The following is a 17,617-nucleotide window of genomic DNA, read 5'->3' as shown; positions in this document are numbered from 1 at the left end:
GTTACCTTGAATTCAATGTGGTCCTGTCAGGTTTGAAACTAAACGGTATTGTCTGAAGATGTCAGGAGTCTTGAGAGCTTCATGAGGCCCTCTCTACATGTAATGAAAAGGGGAATTACTGCATTTAAAAAAATCATGTACATATAAACTTACTGCTTGTATTTAATCTCTTGTGACATCAGCGTAGGTTAAATTCATGCAATTTCTTCATCATTCCACAGTGCACATTCAGAAACAACTCTCCATTCACACTGATTTCTTCGGCTGAGGTGCACAACTAAGTTTTGAGTTGCTTGAGTTTTGAGTTACTGCCCCAGCCATGTTAGATTATGTGATAAATCACTCACAAGGGATCTCAGAGAGACCATGGCAGGAGAGACAGAACACATCATGGGATACAGAGAAAGAGCAGCCTAGGGATTGCATAGTACTCATGGGAAGAACCAAAGTTGGTAACTGTGAGTGTTTTTAGTAGTTTCTGAAGAAACAAATATGAAAACGTGAAGCAGTTAGGGGATAAAAAGAAGCAATTGCTTGTAAATAACGGACTGCTTGGTATATCTGTCTTGGTGTGCCCTGCATCTGATCAGAGTAGTCTGTCCTGTCTTCTTCTTAATTTCGTTTCTAATGCCTCCCTGGGAGAAGGTCTGTATGAGGGCGTGAGTACAGCAGCTGGAGTTGAACCATGAGTTAGAGGTGATGTGTCTATGGTGCAGCAATTGGAACAAATGCAAGTGTGTGAGAGACTGTGATTGTTAGTGATGGTAAAACTGGATGAGCCAGTGAGTAGGTGACGTGGCCTGGAAACTAGGGCATGAGCAGGTTCCTTAAGTCTGGCACCTGTGCATCTCTAGGGCTGAAAGCATGGGACAGTTGCATGCATGACTGTCTGTACCAAACGCCTGTACCTGACCAATCTGGTGGCCTTCTATGATGGAGTAACGGCTTTGGTGGATGGGGGAAGAGCGATGGATGTCATCTACCTCAACTTCTGCAAAGCCTTCTACATGGTCCCTGACCACATCTTTATCTCTAAATTGGACAGGTATGGATTTCAAGGACAAATTGTTCGATGGATTAGGAATTGGCTGGCTGGACGCAACCAAAGGGTTGTGATTAATGACTCTGTGTCAGGGTGGAAGCCAGTCACAAGCGGTGTCCCTCAGGGGTCAGTCTTGGGACCAACAAGACTCTTCAACATCTTCATCAATGACACAGATGATGGCATCCAGTGCACCCTCATGGGTTTGCAGATGAAACCAAGCTGAGCGGTGCAGTCACTATGCTGGAAGGAAGGGAAGCCATCCAGAGGGTCCTGGACAGGCTGGAGAAGTGTGCCCATGAAAACTTAGTGAGGTTCAGTAAGGCCAAGTGCAGGGTGCTGCACTTGGGTTGCGGCAATCCCAGGTATTTATACAAACTGGGGGAGGATCTCCTGGAGAGCAGCCCTGCAGAGAAGGACTTGGGGGTCCTGGTAGATGAGAAGCTGGACATGCCTGCAGTGTGAGCTTGCAGCCCAGAAGGCCAACTGTGTTCTGGTCTGCATTAAAAAAGGGGTGGCCAGCAGTGAGAGGGAGGTGAGTGTTCCCCTCTATGTTCCCCTCTACTCAGCTCTTGTGAGGCCCCATCTGGAGTACTGCGTCCAGGCCTGGGGCCCCCAGTACAAGGAAAGACATGGAGCTCTTGGAGCAGGTCCAGAGGAGGGTTACTAAGATGATCAGAGGGCTGGAGTACCACTCCTATGAGGAAAGGTTGAGGGAACTGGACTTGTTTAGCTTGGAGAAGAGAAGGCTCTGGGGAGACCTCATTGTGGCCTTCCAGTACTTCAAGAGAGTGCATAAACAGGAAGGTGAATGACTGTTTACAAGGGTGGATAGTGATATAACAAGGGGGAATAGTTTTAAACTGAGACAGTGGAGGTTTAGGTTAGATATTAGGAGGAAGTTTTTCACTCAGAGGGTGGTGACGCACTCAACAGGTTGTCCTAGGAGGCTGTGGATGCCCCATCCCTGGAGGCATTCAAGGCCAGGCTGATGTGACTCTGGGCAGTCTGGTCTGGTGGTTGGTGACTCTGCATATAGCAGGGGGGTTGAAACTAGATGATCATTGTGGTCCTTTTCTACCCAGACCATTCTATGATTCTATGATTCTACACACTGAAGGAGTAGAATTACAGTCCTAGCAGTTCATAAGTTCAGATGTCTGAAGTGGAAGACTGGGATTCAGTGGGAAGATCTCTCTATAGACTCACCTTGTACATATGTGTACATCACCGTAATCTCACTGGTGGACTTCCAGCTTGTTCAGCGAGAGATGGTAATAGGATTAGGATATTGATGCTGTCTGTGTTCATGTGGATGCTCTGAGTGTCTGTCCAAGACCTATGCACCCAGCTATGTATACGCGTATATATACATGTAGTCTGTGTGTGTGCCTACTGGAAAAACATCTTCAGCCTTGATATTGCCTGGACTCAGAAAATAACCTTGCCTCTCTCAGGTGGCTGGATTTGTCACGACATATTTTCCTCTAACAAGCTGGTCTCCCTGTGCTCCAATTTTAAGGCGCTGGGAAGAATACCAGCATGACAAACTGGTGATCTCTGTTGGCACTCTTAGATACTCTGTCTTCATATGTGCTACTGAATGTCCAGTATGAGAACTTTAGATTAGCACCAGATTCTTCTGCTTTCCTCCTGTAAAGTGCGTTAGAACTCCAGTCACTAATCATCTGATGTAAGGAGGGGCTCACAAAGTGACAGACACCAAAAAACTCTTAAAAACAGACTTGTTATCAGAAGGTCTTGCCTGAGGATGAATTATAAATAACTCAAAAAGTGAGACAAATTTCTGGTTCGTAGTGTTACTCTTCTATCCTTAAAGACTTATTAAAGCATTGTCTCTCTCTCGATGACAGTTGCAAGGAGCTGATGGAAAATCCAGGCTGTTAAGTGCATTTATAGATGTTGAGGAAAATATCATACAGTTCAGTACCAGAGCTTTTAGGGCTTTTATCCCATCAGCAGTGCCTTTTGAAAGACTGGTCTCTTCTAGGTTTGCAGCAGAGATCTGCACAGTTGTACACTGTAGTCAATCGTATATTTTATGGCCACTATGGATATGATGAAATATTCTTCAAGCATAGCACATTTACCTGAAATGAGCTTTTAGCTTGAAAGAATGATAATCTGTTTTCTTACTCTGTGAAATTCTTAAAAGGTTCAGGAAGCTCAAAGTGGCTTCCAAATCGTCAATCTTCACTCAGCACAGGAAGCAGAGATCTCTAGCTCTATCTGGAAACAATCTATTTACTGGACATGGAAAAATTCCAGCACATCCCCCTGTTCCCAGAAGATTCCTTATAAATGTCACATCACGTTGGTTTGACAACAAAGAAGCTGTTCATGAAGCTGTGGAACTTCAGAGCTGTTCTCTTCATCCAAGCTTTGAGGCTGTTCAAGTGGCCATTTGCAACTGCAATTTCATCAGAGCTGTCACGACATTTTACTTCTCCCCAGTCAACATGGGAGCTGCTGTACCTTCCCTGCCATGCTGCACAAACTCCAAGAAGGGCCCTCAGCAATGTTGAGCATAGGACAAGCGATGAGCAAAGGCAAGTGCTGTAAGATCACAGTCTCTGTAATTTTACATGAGAGCATAACAATTACAGCTTTTTTGTGTGTGTGCTGATCTTCATGAAAGTCAAGATGATTGAATAGTTTCATACTTCACCTATTTGATTTTAGATAAGAAACAATTTTTCCTTTCTGCTTTTGTCATTGAACATCAGCATCTTCAGCATTACATTGGTCTTGGCAGATAAGCTGAGAACAGCATCGAGTTTGCTGTCATTTTTCTCTGGGCTGTGACTGTGGTGTAGCAGGAGTCTCTGTGTCCCCTGAAGACAAGGCTTGGATCTGGAAAGTATAAGTGATAACAGCTTTCTTCATTGTCTGACATTTTATTTCACTCTGTAATTGCATGAAAATTTCATGCTGCTTACTAGATATCACATTGGACAGGTTTCCCAAATCCTCTGTATTTGCTAGCAGCACTGGTATTTTTCACAAGCAGCAAGGCTCTTGGCAGTGTATTTCCCACTACCCAGTGCTAATGTGCGTAGATATCCTAGAGGACGCACACCCAGTGAAACTGGCAGGAAGTGTGCACCATATTTGCAAAACGCACCATCTTTGGTCTTGGAGTAAGCCAGATTTTTTTCTGAAATTAGATTCTTAAGCCCTTTGTCAGGAAAGCAGAAAAGCTGGTCTCAAGGAGCCATAAGTTCTCCAACACCTCTACCTTCTGGTCACTACTTCTCCTTTCATCCGACATTGCTCCTTTGACTGAGAACTCAGTAGGATCTGTGAGGTGATGCAGTTAGCTCTGGACTGCTGCTGTACTGCTGTCCAAAGTCAGAGCTCTTCTGCTCATTTCATTAACACCAGTAGATATTTCCATAGATGCCATGCCATTTGCCTTCCATTTCTTACCACTGCATGTGTTTTTTTTCCTGACAGCAGAAACATTTAGGCCTTGTCAGACTTGTTGAAATAAAGTATTAAACAAAGTAGTAGAAATGATATTGCTAGTCACTGTTTGTACCAAGCAAATGCTCTCAGAAATAGAGCCACAGTTATCAGTCATTCATGTGGACACACACTGTACTAAGTGGATTGCCTGCTGTGACTTGGGAGATAGCCAGAGCACATCTAAGCCCACTCTAGTGCAGCATATCTAGTGTTGCCACAGCCTTGGATGAGTAAATGATACATTTCACATACATAATCCCAAGAAAATGCCACTGCAGGGGTGTGGAGAGCTTAGATATCTGCCAAGGTAGTGACAAAAAGACGTTTATCCTCCCCTCTACTGAAACGATTACTTCTAAAATAACTGTTTGACAGTAATAGATGATTTCCACTTTATTCAACTGGAAAGGTAGCAGTGGAGAATTTTTACATGATTCCAACCTCATTCTGTTCCTCAGAATGACTTTAACATGGGTATCATATCTTCACCAGTTAAAGAGAAACTTCCAGTCATCAAATTTATGTTGGAGGATGGAGAGCATCAGAAAGGAGATGCCACTGTTGGCAAACTTGTGGAAGCATTATTTAATCTGAGGATGGCCATCTCTTCTCCTTATGCTCTCTTGTAGGGTTTTCTCCATGGCACCCTTCACATTTTTCTTGTTATATTTGCTTTGCCTGTACCTGTACTCATTAACATTTGTCATAAAACACTTCATTTCTTTGCTTCCAGAGACCTCACCAAGAGACTGATTTTGAAGTGGACTACAGAAGACATTTCCAACTCCAATTTTTTTTTTTTTTTTTTTTACTTAATTACATTACCTGAACTTCATAGGGAAGGATCTTGACACGACAGAGATCTCTGCTTCAAGGCTTAGAGGTGCCATTTTCATTCCCCACCTAGTAACAAAAACAGAAAGGTTACTTTTTTTCTCCTCTTTTCATCCCCTCTGCTTCAATAATGCTATTCTGACCATTTCTTCCTAGTATCAGATATAATTTAGTCATGCTAAACTTGACCTGTCACAGCTTCTTAATGTTTTATCTACCTTCTACGCACTTGAACAAATTACTAAAAAGCCAGTCTAGTGACATTTGAAAAAAAAAAATGCCATTCAGTCATCAGGAGATTCAAATTAAGATATAATACTTAATATAGAGACAGCATTTATTGTTTAAGATTTTGCACATCTTCGTAATGCCATAAATCATGTCTTACTTTTGGGGGAAAAAAGTCATTTCAAGCACTTAATAAAAATCACATTTAGATGTGCAGATCTGAATTACTAATACCATTAATATTTCAAAAAGTAAATCCCTAATGGGAAAGTTATCTTCAAAAACATCAGAGAAAAAAAGAAACTTTACATATGCATATATATATATGCATGTTCATATATAGACACTGTATTAGAAAAATATGTATTATGTTTCTTTTACACAGTTTTGTTTTAGCTATCCATGCATCCCTGTAGCATGTTGACATCACAGCTTCTTGCTTTAGGGCAGCCTGATATCCTTCTGTTTTTCTGTTTCACAAAAAAAACAAAACAAAACAAAACCAAAAAAAAAAAAAAAAAAAAAACCTGTTTTATACAAAAGTAGGAAATTACTTAGTTATCACACAATTGGAAGAAAGAAAAAAAAAAAAAATCAAGGTCAGCTCTCTTATTTTCTCCCAGGGCAAGAATGTTCTAAAATCTACATGCTACAGCATTTGCTAACTTGACGTCTTCTGAAGTAGAACTACCTGAGTTTAAATTAGAACAGAAACTGTTTCGTTACCACTGATTAAGGAAGGAATGATGATGTTTGAGGGAGAGTTCACAAATGCATCTTAAGTAATGCTGCAAGATAAGGCTGAAATGGTGGAAGTGGGTAAAACACAGTAGGGACTCTATCTCGTTATACTTCCGAATTCTTTTTAATTTTCTGAACTTTACCTTTGACCAAAACCTTCAATACAGATTAAATCTTCCATTTTATGGGCAAAAGCACTCAGTGCCAGAGACTGAACAAGACCATTAACATTTGAACAACCTTGTACTGCTAAAACAGGAGATGAACAGTTAACCCTCTGCCAAAACTCTGTCCTCTGTCAGATGTTGGAGAGAAAAAAAATAGTGGAGGTGCACAGAGTATTAGGAATTTTTTTTTCTAAATTAAGATATGGACCCTTACATTTCCTTTAATAGCAAGAAGATTTAGCAGGAGACAAAGCAGCAGGCAGACTGTGTACCTCAAGGTCCTTTTTATTTTATTTTTATTACATTCTGAAAGGCTTTCAGGGACAGAATGGATTTAGAACCTGCAGTGTCCAAATATCTGTAACTTTTGAGGTTTCGCATCCATTAAACATCTAGAGACATTTATTCCATGTGTTCTCCCAGTCTTTTCCTTCTGTTTGATCCATAGCTATAATCTAGTAAGTCCCAAAGGTATGCATGAGCTATCAGTGAAAATCTGTAGAGGTTCATATTGGTCTTGTGACAAACCTCTTGTATTCCAGGGAAGAAGCCTGACTTCCAGAACCAATATGAGGACTTGGACATAGTGATGGTAGCCATTCTTTCTATGTCTGAAACACATCAACGTAGGTGCTCAGTTGCCCTTCAGATGTATAAAGTACAATATGCAAGCATAACAGATCTTCAAATTCACTTCTCAAATACTGATGCACCTAGTAGATGACTGTGTTGTGCCGACAGACATTTAGAAAATCACACCGCTGAGTATCCTTGGGACCCAGATTCACACACCAGCAGAATACTTTAGCATTATTCTCAAAATCAGACTGAAATCCTGGTTCCTCACTGAGGAAAAGGATACTGCATGCAGCTTGTTACAACTCTCAAATGGATCGTAATGTTTAAATTACAAAATATTTGTATAAAGAGAAAGAGCTATACATAGTTCCACCAAATAGCACCCATAGACCAAATTTAGGACACCCATCCAAAAAACAGGAAAGAAATCTCTGAACACATGATTTTAATACAGAAATCTAAAATAGAATTTGAAGTAAAGCTTCCAGACTTCAAGGAGAAACCACTCCTAAGTATGACTAGTTGTTACACATATGGAGATGGAACTTTCTTTCCCCCCTTTTCCACTGTATTGTTGTTGGAATTTCACCAGTCTCACAGAAGGTGGAACTGCCCTGAAGCAACAGGGACCTTGAACAGTCAGCCCATCCAATCCTCATGAAGTTCAACAAGGCCAAGAGTAAGGTCCTGCATCTGGGTTGGGGCAATCCCACACACAGATACAGATTGGGCAGAGAATGGCTTGAGAACAGCCCTGAGGAGAAGGATCTGGAAGTGTCGTTTGATGAAAGATTCAACATGAGCTGGCAACGGGTGCCTGCAGCCCTGAAGGCCAACTGTATCCTGGATTGAATCAAGAGCAGCGGAACCAGCAGAGAGAGGGAGATGATTCTGCCCCTCTAGTCTGCTCTTGTGAGATCCCACCTGGTGTACTGCAACCAGTTCTGGGGCCCTCAACATAAGGAGGACGTGGAGCTGATGGAACAAATCCAGAGGAGAGCCGTGAAGATGATCAGAGGGCTGGAGTACCTGCCATACGAGGACACACTGACAGAGCTATTGCTCTTCAGCTTGGAGAAGAGAAGGCTCCAAGGGAAGCTTATAGAGGCCTTCCAGTACTTGAAGGGGGCCTGACATTTTGGAAAGGCATGTAGCAACAGGATAAGGGGAAGTGGCTTTAACCTGGAAGATGGTAGATTTAGACTAGATATCAGGAAGAAACTCTTTACTGTGAGGGTGTTGAGACATTAGAACAGGTTGCCCAGAGAGGCTGTGGATGCCTCCTCTCTGGAAGCATTCATGGCCAATCTGGATGGGGCTTTGAGCAACCTGGTCTAGAAGGAGGTGTTCCTGCTTGTAGCAGGGTGGTTGGAACGAAGCAATCTTAAAAGTCCCTTCCAACCCAAACCATTCTATAATTCTGTGATTCTGTTAAGAAAAAAAAGAAAAAGCAGTGCAACACTGATTGAGAATATCCCAAGATTATGTAGTATTCCTGTAAAAATAAATAAATAAAAATGAGAGCTACTTCAGATAATAACAGGAAGATATAGGGCATAAAGAGTTCTGAGAAGGAAAAATCAAAATGTTCATTTTCTGGTGTGCAAGAAATTAAAAAGTAACTATCAATGAACATCTTAAATGAGATCTGTTTCATTTTTTAAACAGCAATAATCCATCATATTGGGTATGGAGCTGTGGTGGTTTTCTATGGCATTTCTATGGCACCTTCCACTGAAAACCTATTCTGAGTATCTGTAAATACCAGTTTGAGAAATAATACACTTTAAACTACCATAACTTAAAAAAAAAAAAAAAAAAAAAAAAAGTGGGCTAACATGGGATGGAACAGAAATGCTTAGATTCAGCTTTGAAGTAGTCTAAGCCAACTGATGTAAGGTATCCACATGGAGATTAATTATGAAATGTCTAGTGAGCTGGAAACTTACATGCTAACTTAGTTTGAGGTATACAGACCATCCCTTAGGCAGATTCAGTCTCTCCCACATAGCAGGTCTGAACTGCGGCCATTTACAGTATTTATAATTCATATTGTGTAGGCCAATGCAAATTGTAAAGTGTATCTTGTACAATCAAGCTGTAATCAAAATTCATTTCCACAGACAATCCAAGCATGTCAGATAAGAATACACTTTGAGTGTTCTTAAGAGTAAATTCTAAGCAGTAGATTACCATAGCAAGCTTCTATAAAATGATATTGATTGTATTCGAATCCTAAGTCAATTAATATCCATAGGAAGTATTTGTCACTATTTGCTCAGCTATGACACACAATCAATTCACAATTACATACACTTTACCTTTTATTTTAAATCTGGAAAGGCTAGTGGGATTAAGTAGTCCAGGTAACATACATATAGGTGTTTCCTTTACTTCTCCAATAACAATTAAAAGTACCAATAAAACTGACAAAAAAAAAAAAAAAAAAAAAAGATACTTCTGAAGGTAAAACAATGTAAGAAACACTTCTAAAATGGTATGGTTCTGATACTATACTGATCATGAGAATAACCTATTCTAATGTAGTAAATGAGAAGACTCAACCATGCCACACTGCAATATCTCAAATTGAAATGATTTTGTAAACAAATTATAATTATACACAGCTAATTTAATATATTAATTTCACAAAAATTAGTTTCACAAAAAAAAAAAAACAACACAACACAAACAGCAGAACATCAAAATTACTCCTGTAGTGGTTTAGACTCAGTCATGCACTGAAAGCAATAATTTTGTGCCCTCGTAATAAATTGTCAGTCTAACACATTCACCAGGTTCTAACCAGCTTTATTGTGTACTGTAATGTTCAGCACCAGTTATAACAGTTTGATTTTATATTCAAAGAGCAGCCACACTTTCCCATTGGGATTTGAGTGTTGGTTAATATTAATGTTCCCTTAAAATTGAAGTAATACCCAACAGTCTTCACATTTATTCAATCTGAAAGCCTAGCCTTCCAAAAAGATCATGTCGATGTGATGCTACATATTTTTGTCCTTAGGGTTTGGAGGCTGAACCTTAGAACTGCCAGATGGATGTAGGAAATTTGATCTCACTGCCTGAGCTAGTGAGCTATAGGATGGTAAGCATCTGAGTGGGTAGGAACTCACCTACATAGGTCAGCTGGTAGGAGACTGTGAGAATGAGAATGCTTATCAACAACATCATCCCACAGATGTGAAGGTCTTCCCTGTTGACAGATACAGATTCTAGTCGCACCAAGAGCATTCTGCACTGGAGGCAGAACTGATTTATAGCATATTATGAGAGCAGTGGGTCAGATTTAAAACCAATCCAGTGATGTCTGATTATTTGATAAAATAACTACTGAAACAAAACACAGTGTGTTGAATGACAAAATAAATTTAAAGAAAATCATACTGATTCATGAGTTGCACATACTTAAAATTCCATTGTTAGTTTTTACCTCAAATATCAATTTGTAAAAGCCATAGATGAACATGTCAAGAGCAAAAGAGATTTGATATCAGCTGATCCATTACTTGATTTTATTTTGAATAAAGTTTAAAGAACATTTTTCACTGATTGCATCAGGTCATCTATTTACATATCAAAGAAACAGAAAGATCAGAATCCGAAGTGACAAATATACAGAACCTTTCTTCTGAAATAACTGTGGCTGTGTTTCCAGGTATGTACAAGCACACCTAGAAGGAAAGAGATAATAGATTTTCTTTTCTCTTCTGAGATCCACAGTGACAAAGAATTCTCCTACTGGCCATTAGTAATAAATAACATCAGGCTGACTGAGGACATCATACGACAAACAGATGTGAGTATGCTCTTAAGCAAACATCAGTTTAGTTGAAGAACCATTATATAATGCCACCAAGGTTTCAGTGGTACACATTCACAACCTGCATATTTGTTACATTGCTGCACTGTCCCCAGGAATGGTACTTATCCAGAAAAGACGACAAAAAATGTGGTTCATTAACCAACAGATGATACCATCTTAGGTATCTTCTGGCTAAGATCACATGCATAATGTCATTTTGTAGACAAAGAAGTTTATACTGTTATCATTCCAGTATCTTTCTATTAGAAAAGCAATGACTACAACAAATTTCAGTTGTCCTACAGCTATCAACACAGAGGAATGTCAGTTGATTTCTTCTTAGACTGTTAGTCTTAACTAAGAAGAACTAAGATTAAAACAAAGACTACATACATGCAGACATTATAAACATTATATATTTCAGTGTGTCACATCTTAAGAAAAAATAAACTTACATTTGAGCCTCACAGAGTCTTTTGATAAGACCTCACAATCTCAGCCAAACTTTGCAGGAAGCACTTTGATGTGTCAGTGAACAAAAACATGGTAAGCTCAAGTATAAGTTAGAACACCAATATTAAGGACAGCATTCTGGCTTTCACCAAACAAGACAAACACTTTCTCTTCTTCATGTAATGCTGTATCTGTAGGATAAGAAAGAATTCCAAAACTTGAAATCTACTGCTCAAAAAAACATAGAAATTTTAGTCGCAGATCAGAGCTAAAGACTAGGTTAATTCTTACGCGATTTTGTGTTCAAAATGTGTATCTGAGCATTCAGTGTGGATCTGTACATTTAATAAAGCCATCTTTTCTCTCAGAGGTGAGATGCAAATAGAAGACATATAGGCATTAATCCTAAAGCTGGCTGTTTCATTAGAAGACTGTTTGCTATGTGTGTTATTAGAACATAGCTTTATTCAGTAAGCAGTATCTTACACATCAACCAGACTCAATCACACTTTCATTTAGAGTTTTAGTAATAATCATTTTGAAATGGAAATACCTAGTAGCAACATGATCAGGAAAGCAGTTTTTGAAGACGTATGAAGATCTTTAAACTGTAACCGTTCAGAGAGCTCTAGTCTTTATTGTCCATTTATAGTACTATCTACCATGGTTGGTTATTTTATGGCATTATTTCTTTCTTTCTCCAAAACTATTTCATCCAATTAAACACCATTGTTTTCAGTTTGTACTTTTTCTTTTTTCCTGGATCTCACTTCTTCTACAGTAATATTTTTTTTTAATGGTGGATATAAATTATGCTGCAGGAATATTACCAATATAAAAATTGTCCAATAATGACTATTACCCCAACAGTACGAATATGTACAACTGTACCAGATCTTGTCACATTCCCTGTGTAGAAGCAAGGACAACATTCATGCCATTTCACTTGTTTGCTTGACTTGCACTGGTAAAAATACCAGTATGAGGGTTTCAAGTTCATCAGCTCTTTTACAGCAGTCTTTCAAATTCTGAAAAAGCAGCAATGTAGTTTCTGACTCTTACATTAATATTCATTATAGAGCAATCTTACCTTTACTTCAGCATCTCAAAAAATGTTTTAAGTTGCCTGGATGAGCACACAAAATGGACTTTTTTTTTTTTTTTTGCCTCTATTCTATGGTCTTAAGAGAATAAAACTCATTTCTCTTGCTGAAGGGACATACACAAACTGTCCACACTAGAATTCCCTGTGTACAAAATGTACTGAGCTACTAACTGTCACTGTGGGAGTTTCATTCAGACAGCATACTTGGAGTTGACGAAGTTTATGCTATCTAGAGCGATGTGACTTCCTCTAGGAGTAGAACAACAAACAGCAAAACCTCAGTATCCCCATTTCTGGGCAATCTTACCTTCCCTCTGTTCACTGGAGCAAAAAAATAAATAAAAAATACCAGTGGATCTTCGTACAGGTATCAGCCTGCTTAGACCCTAGCAGAGCACCTAGTTTTCTGCGTGCTTAACCAAGAATGAAAGTCCCTTTTTTGTGCCTCTTTCTTTTTTTGCTTTTTTTCCTCCTGTGTGCATGTACAAATAGTGGCTCTGTCTCACAGATGTCATCACTTTAAATCAGAGACTCCTTCTCAAACTCAAGCTCCAGGCTGGTGGCCAGATGTGCCACCTAAATGATACTCAATAGGAATCACATATCGCCTACTGCTTTCCAGTCACACAGGAAAATGGATGGTATGGCCCCACCCTTTCCCCAGGCTGCATTAAGAGTACTGTTTACCTTTCTCACATAAAGATTTAACAACAAAAGCAGGGCTGCACAGAGAAAGGAAGTCACCTTAGTTGAGAATTCTTCATGGCTTGGTTAGTAAAGGACCGCAGTATCTAGCTTATTTTGGTTATGATGTTACTGAAACAAAGTATCAGCTTTCCCTTTTCTCATCTTAGTCTTATTTAACGCTCACACAAAAGTAATGCAAAGAGCACTAGTTATAACCTCTAATAGTCAATTTTTAATATTGAACTTGTAAAAAAGAATAACTCAGAAGCAATACTGATTTGAGGATCTGAAATAATAACAAAAAAACACATTTAATCAAGCACTCTACAACAGTGCTTCCTGATAGCATCAGCTGGTATGGTGTAGCAGTGACCACTAGCTTTTATGTCTGCTTTGCCAAATGGACTTCCTAATTATATAATTCTCCTCTGCATAATTAATGGAAAAGGAAATAAGTGCTGCCTTTTTGAGACTCAGTTTTCTGAATAAAATGTTTTTCATAATACTAGTAACACTCCTAGTCTGAAAAATTGAACTTATATTTAGTAGGATGACTGCTTTAGCATACAAAACCGATTTCTTACGTGAATATTAACCAAAAATCCTAACTACAGAAATTATCTCCAAGGGAAATTGCTTCAGGAACCTGAATTGAGTTCTTCAGTTCTCATTGCTGTTACTATGAGCTAATAGGTAAGATCTGTGAATCACCTCAATCAAAAGAGAAGCTGAATGTGAGTGGATTCTGCTGCTTGAAGAGAAGAGATAAAGGTGAGGAAGTCAAAAGGTGAGGAAGCCAAAGAGAAACCCCTAAAAACACCTGCCAGAAGCTGGGGGCAGAGTTGTTCAAAAGAGCTTGCCAACTAACAGAATTTCTCAAGAAACAGTTGGGCCCTGGAAGTCACCCAAGAAAACAGAAGACAGTGGATGACAACATTTTGAAGGAGCCTTTCCAGCCTACACTGAGATTTAGGGTGGGAATGGAGCATTGCTCCTGTAATTCAGTGGAAAAGGAAGTGTTATGAAAATAGTAGTTGTCAGTCTTGAGTGCACTAATAAATCTTAATAGTCTTGACCACCTTCATCTAATCCAAGGGCAATCTCTGGCTATGACCAACTATCCCTCAGCCAATGGCTCATATCTGCCACTCCTGGGCATGTACACCTGCCCTGAACTATGTTGTAGGTTTGTCAGTTTTTCCAGTCTTGTCTTCTGCTTTTGCTAACCGTCCTGAGGTCTGATTGGTTACCTTGTCTTGACTAGTGTCCATTGACAGAACCTGCCATGACCACCAGCCTGGCCCAGTGCAGGTCCATGGGTCTAAGCCATAATCACTGAGGTCACAGCCTGCCCTGCAGTTACCCTCTTCTCTCACATAGCTCTCCTCATGGTCATTCATACTCTCATTGCTTCAAAGAAGAAAGTACTATCAGGAATCAAGCTACTGGAGCAAGATTGGAGGAAGCTCAGCATGCCCTTGAAGAAAAGAAAGTTGATGGACAAGCAATGCATCAGCATGGCCAGCAAGCTTAGCTATGGAAAAAGAGGTAAGAAGAGTGGAGAAAGACATGGACCAAGTGTAAGTATCATTGTGCTAGCTCTGTGACATCCATCGCTTCTGAAAATTGTATTTCAAGTACTATGTCACATAAACAAGTCTGAATTGTGAAGAGCAGCGTGTGGATGATGAAATTTTCACCTTGGCTCATACACCAGGTCATAGACAGTGACCAATACTTTGGTGTTGACAGAGGATTTGATTTGCAGACAAAACATTTATACATATGCACATTTGTATACATGTATGAAGAATGTGAAGAGAGCTGAATATTTGAGCTTTTCAGCCCAATCACAAAAAAATAACAGTATTGGCATTTATGTTCTAAGCTTCTGCTTTACTGGACTGAAGAAAAAATATATTTAGCTCTAAGAATGGACAAGGGAACCACATCTCCAGTCTACACAAAATCTTCTGACTGAAGTACAACTTCTCTCTTGTTCTCATTTGACTTCTAAATACAGTCAACAAGGAAAAGATAATTCTACATCTCTGTTGCAGGCTGGCACAAGTATCATGAGCCTTCATTGCTTCATATGCAAGTTGAACCAAGGTGCATCAGATTAAATAACTAAATGTTCTGAGACACTTCAGTTCACATTCATTTATTTTCTTAAAACTACTTTGGCCTTACAGTTAATTCTTTTCAATAAGGAGTTAAATACAGTTAACAAGATGCTGTCATAGATGTTAATCCTGCCTATGCTGCCAAAGTCTTCTGTGATGGTGTATCATGGTGAAAAAACCTTCACACACTTCAGCAAGGGTGTGTGCTTATCTCCCTTACTCAATAACTACAAAATAAACGAAGCCTGAAATACTGATAAATGTCAAGTGATCTTACCAAAAAGTGAAACAGCAGAAGTCTACCAGGAATACCACAGAATGGCTTGGGATGGGAGGAACCTCGAGAATCATGAAGCTCCAATCCCCCTGCCACAGGCAGGGCCACCAACCTGCACATTTATTACTAGACCAAGTCGCCCAGGTCCCCATGCAATCTGACTATGAACATCTCCAGAGATGGTGCATCCACAACCTCTCTGGGCAGCCTGTTCCAGCACCTCACCACTCTTTCTATAAAGAACTTCCCCCTGACATCCAACCTAGATCTTCCCTCCCTCAACTTAAAACCATTTACCCTTGCCCTGCTGTTTACATTTATTGCAACTAGTCACAGAACTGGGCCAAGCCAGCCCGTAAACCTTACACCTTATTACACTCTATAGCTTCCTGAAAAGAGGTTGTGGTGAGGAAGAGATTAGCCTCTTCTCCAGAGAAGAAACAGGATCCAAGGAAATGGTAACAAGTTGTACTAGAGAAGGTTTAGACATAAGGAAGAATTTTCTCTCTCAGAGTGGTCAGGCACTGGAACAGCCTGCCCAAGGAGATGGTGGAGTTGCCATCCCTGGCAATGTTCAAGAGGTGTCTGGACGAGGAGCTATGAGATATGGTTTAGTAGCTTGTAGTAGCAGTAGCAATGGGAGGACAGTTGGACTAGATGATCTTACAGATCATTTCCAACCTTGCAACTCTATGATTCTGAATATATTATTTCATTCTTATCAGGAAAATTAAATACCACAACTAACCTTTCATCCACATTTTACAATCAGTAAAGAAAAAAATACTTACTGAATACAAGATTTGAATTATGATTATTGTATAGTCAATGAATATAAAGATGCTATAATTATGAAACAAACAGTTTGGCAAAGCAGATTATAACAACAAAAAGAGAATAGATAGAAAGCCTACCTGCATCCTGGGCTTACTGCAAAATTCCAGAGGAGGGATCTCCAGAAGAGATCCTCCCCCTCATAGTCAGCTCTTGAATAGGTCTAGGAGAGGTGGATCTAGGCTCCACCCCTTCTGGCAGCACAGGTGAGTTGCCTTCACCTGTGCTCCATGGCTGGCTCGTTGCTCACCTCAGGTGATTAATCAGAGGTTCAGGCCATGATTCAGCAGTTCCCATACAATTATAAACACTAAATGTTACACCAACTAAAACCAACTGATTCAATAATTTTTCAATTTAACATCAATAGAACAAGATTTTTGAAGCTGAAATGTAGAGTTGGATGCATAAATCTGTACCTGTGTGACCTTCTGGTAGGTTTTTCCAAAACTTGTCATACCTATCAGTCTGTGACTCACTATGCAAGCAATCAAGGACTCACCCAGAAGCTAAGAATAAAATTAAGCTTTTTGTTAACATTTATGTTTCTTGAAGTAATCATACAATCTCCCTTTATAAACACTGGAGTCTGATTAATATATCTTACGATTCTGAGCTCTTACCTTAGGAGGAAATGAACCATCTTCTGGCCAAGGCCATGAGCTATAGAACAAACATCTGTACTATATCTAAATTATAAGCTATAAACTAAGCTATATCTAAAGAATCTGAACTCACCTGTAAGGTCCCCAAGCAAAATAAGGCCATTTTTCTGAGCACAGTTTCTTGCGAGATCCAGTTCAAATTCAAATTTACGGTTTTACAGATCTAATAGAATGTTATAGTTTTACTTTTCATGAAGTTTTAGTACTAAAGTGTGTAATGCGGAAAGAGACTGACATCTAGAATTCAAATACTAGATGCTCAGGTTACCAACCCCACCAAAAGTCTTGCCAATGTCATCATCCATTCCAGCAGAACTTGTGAGGAGGAGGGTTGGGCTGAGGAGAAGCCAAGTCACTATTTTTTATAATTTAACCATTTTAAATGTAAAAAAGATACGAAAATTGATGTTACTTTAGTAAATCAAACACAATTGCAAAGTGAAACAAAGCAAAATGAACAACAAAAATACACAACATACAAATGAAAAAACAAATCCACAGAGATCGTAAAGTGAATTCTAGAAGAAATGGGACTCAAAGCTGATTATTTTTCAGCATCTCATGAAT

At 39.4% G+C, this 17,617-nt stretch overlaps 1 long non-coding RNA gene across 1 annotated transcript; it reads right to left on the bottom strand.

Annotated features, from left to right (window-relative positions):
- Positions 1-3,629: 3,629 nt before the first annotated feature.
- LOC128092127 (uncharacterized) lies at positions 3,630-16,518 on the bottom strand. Its single transcript, XR_008211641.1, has 3 exons — positions 16,466-16,518; positions 5,357-5,434; positions 3,630-3,916 (listed from the first exon to the last, which is right to left on the bottom strand). It is a non-coding gene; the product is annotated as an uncharacterized LOC128092127 (long non-coding RNA).
- Between the last annotated feature and the right edge of the window lie 1,099 nt (positions 16,519-17,617).

Source organism: Tympanuchus pallidicinctus, unplaced genomic scaffold (genome assembly GCF_026119805.1).
Source record: "Tympanuchus pallidicinctus isolate F22 unplaced genomic scaffold, pur_lepc_1.0 scaffold6, whole genome shotgun sequence".
Lineage (NCBI taxonomy): Eukaryota > Metazoa > Chordata > Aves > Galliformes > Phasianidae > Tympanuchus > Tympanuchus pallidicinctus.
Note: the sequence above shows the minus strand (reverse complement) of the source record. Positions and strands in the feature narration are given on the sequence as shown.